This window comes from Eschscholzia californica, unplaced genomic scaffold (assembly GCF_041429995.1).
Source record: "Eschscholzia californica isolate CP2 unplaced genomic scaffold, dmEscCali1.0.p SCAF_239, whole genome shotgun sequence".
Taxonomy (NCBI): Eukaryota; Viridiplantae; Streptophyta; class Magnoliopsida; order Ranunculales; family Papaveraceae; genus Eschscholzia; species Eschscholzia californica.
Window position 1 is genome coordinate 30,001 of NW_028238353.1, and position 3,160 is coordinate 33,160.

The 3,160-nt window shown below is 39.9% G+C and overlaps 1 non-coding gene across 1 annotated transcript; it reads left to right on the top strand.

Moving 5' to 3' along the window:
* The first annotated feature begins 1,323 nt into the window (after positions 1-1,323).
* On the top strand, positions 1,324-1,396 carry TRNAM-CAU (transfer RNA methionine (anticodon CAU)). Its single transcript has one exon. It is a non-coding gene; the product is annotated as a tRNA-Met (tRNA).
* The last annotated feature ends 1,764 nt before the right edge of the window (positions 1,397-3,160 follow it).

Consider the following 3,160-nt stretch of genomic DNA (forward strand, 5'->3'; position numbering starts at 1 on the left):
ATTCCGAATCCTCATTACTAATGGAATCGAAAGGGTCTCTGGATTGATCAGAAGATCCTTTCAATTGGCTAGAATCCGTTACTTGAACGAAAATAGATCTTGTGGAATCATATTGAATATTTGACGATACATTCCGTACCTTGCTAAAAAACCGATCCTTGTTTACCAACCACACATTGTCTAACCAAATCCAATTCTCTCTCGATACGTTCCTCAAAAAATCCGATTCGTGCGGATTCTTCCCCCAACTAACGAAGAGATCTTGGCGGAATTGCCACATATGAAATTGAGCACAATTTTGCAAAGAAATACCCCACTTCTTTCTCGAGAAGAGATGGGAAACATGCTCAATATCATTTGATTGAATAGTTGATTCAGCTCCTTGTTGTTTGAAGAAACCCTCCACTTCAATTGGTCTTTTTTCACGAAAAGCAGACATGAGATAACAAATCCAGTGTTTCACTAAGATTTCGAATAGCTGTCCCGAATTCAAGTTGATTATGTTTCGCTTCTTCCTCGGAGAAAGACGATCAAACAATTCCCAATCATGGTCCTTGCGGATCGGATCATCCGTATAGGATACAAAAAGAAACTCCAGATATTTGATATCTTTCTCTTTGAATGAGATCTCAATTCCAGCTACGGTTTCCTTAGATATCTTACAACTAGAATCCCTCTTTTTTCCGATCCGGTTCCTCCACCACCGCGAACCCCAGTTAGATTCAGGCATGATACACTTTTTAGTTATTGGGAGAACCCAAGTACTCTCTTTCGGATCCATGAAACAACTCTCAGAGATCTTTTTCCCTTTTGGAAGATACAGGAGCGAAACAATCAACCTATTAATATTGGAAGACCCAAAAGATTCTTCCAATGTATCATTTCTGGGTCCAATGGAATTCATAGGTATAGGAAGAAGCCCCATCAAATAGAGATTTTTTCTTTCGACCATATTTCGATTGTTAATACGATATATAAGGACCGCTACTACAAGCAGTACTACACCTTTGATCCTGAAATATCGATTGCTTGTTGAACCCTGTGAATCGCGTGAAAGTAGGATACTCCAAATTCGGGGGTCAAAGAGTTTCATAAAACGTTCTTGGTGGAAAAAAATGTGAGTGAAAGACCCCACTGAATCGAATTTGGTCCATGAATCTAAGAAATAGTGAGAATTCTTGATCTCTCTCAATATCTCTCTCAATTCGAAGATCCAGGATTTGAATTGATGTCGTTTCATTGATTCCTGTTTCATTGATTCCTCCTAAAGATTTCATTTCAATTGGAATTTGGTTATTCACGATGTACGATGATCCCTGTTAAGCATCCATGGCTGAATGGTTAAAGCGCCCAACTCATAATTGGCAAATCGTAGGTTCAATTCCTGCTGGATGCACGCCAATGGGAACGTTCAATAAGTCTATTGGAATTGGCTCTGTATCAATGGAATCTCATCATCCATACATAACGAATTGGTATGGTATATTCATACCATAACATATGAACAGTAAGAACTAGAATTCTTATCAATACTGGAACTCATAGGGAAGAAAATGGATTTATGGATGGAATCAAATATGCAGTATTTACAGACAAAAGTATTCGGTTATTGGGGAACAATCAATATACTTCTAATGTCGAATCAGGATCAACTAGGACAGAAATAAAACATTGGGTCGAACTCTTCTTTGGTGTCAAGGTAATAGCTATGAATAGTCATCGACTCCCGGAAAGGGTAGAAGAATGGGACCTATGGGACATACAATGCATTACAGACGTATGATCATTACGCTTCAACCGGGTTATTCTATTCCACCTCTTAGAAAGAAAAGAACTTAAATAAAAATACTTAATAACACGGCGATACATTTATACAAAACTTCTACCCCGAGCACACGCAATGGGGCCGTAGACAGTCAAGTGAAATCCAATCCACGAAATAATTTGATCTATGGACAGCGTCATTGTGGTAAAGGTCGTAATGCCAGAGGTATCATTACCGCAAGGCATAGAGGGGGAGGTCATAAGCGTCTATACCGTAAAATCGATTTTCGACGGAATGAAAAAGACATATCTGGTAGAATCGTAACCATAGAATACGACCCTAATCGAAATGCATACATTTGTCTCATACACTATGGGGATGGTGAGAAGAGATATATTTTACATCCCAGAGGGGCTATAATTGGAGATACCATTGTTTCTGGTACAGAAGTTCCTATCTCAATGGGAAATGCCCTACCTTTGAGTGCGGTTTGAACCATTGATTTACGTAATTGGAAGTAACCAATTAGGTTTACGACGAAACCTAGAAATCGATCACTGATCCAATTTGAGTACCTCTACGGATAGACCTCAACAGAAAACTGAAGAGTAACGGCAGCAAGTGATTGAGTTCAGTAGTTCCTCATATAAAATTATTGACTCTAGAGATATGGTAATATGGAGAAGACAAAATTGTTTGAAGCACCGACAGAACCGGAAGCGCCTCTTGTTTCAAAGAGAGGAGGACGGGTTATTCACATTTCATTTGATGGTCAGAGGCGAATTGAAAGCTAAGCAGTGGTAATTCTACCCCCGGGGAAAAATAGAGATGTCTCCTACGTTACCCGTAATATGTGGAAGTATCGACGTAATTTCATAGAGTCATTCGGTCTGAATGCTACATGAAGAACATAAGCCAGATGATGGAACGGGGGAGACCTAGGATGTAGAAGATCATAACATGAGTGATTCGGCAGATTTGGATTCCTATATATCCACTCATGTGGTACTTCATCATACGATTCATATAAGATCCATCTGTCTAGATATCATCATATACATCCAGAAAGCCGTATGCTTTGGAAGAAGCTTGTACAGTTTGGAAGGGGTTTTGATTGATCAAAAAGAAGATCTACTTCAACCGATATGCCCTTAGGCACGGCCATACATACATAGAAATCACACTTGGAAAGGGCGGACAATTAGCTAGAGCAGCGGGTGCTGTAGCGAAACTGATTGCAAAAGAGGGTAAATCGGCCACATTAAAATTACCATCTGGGGAGGTCCGTTTGATATCCAAAAACTGCTCAGCAACAGTCGGACAAGTGGGTAATGTTGGGGTGAACCAGAAAAGTTTGGGTAGAGCCGGATCTAAGCGTTGGCTAGGTAAGCGTCC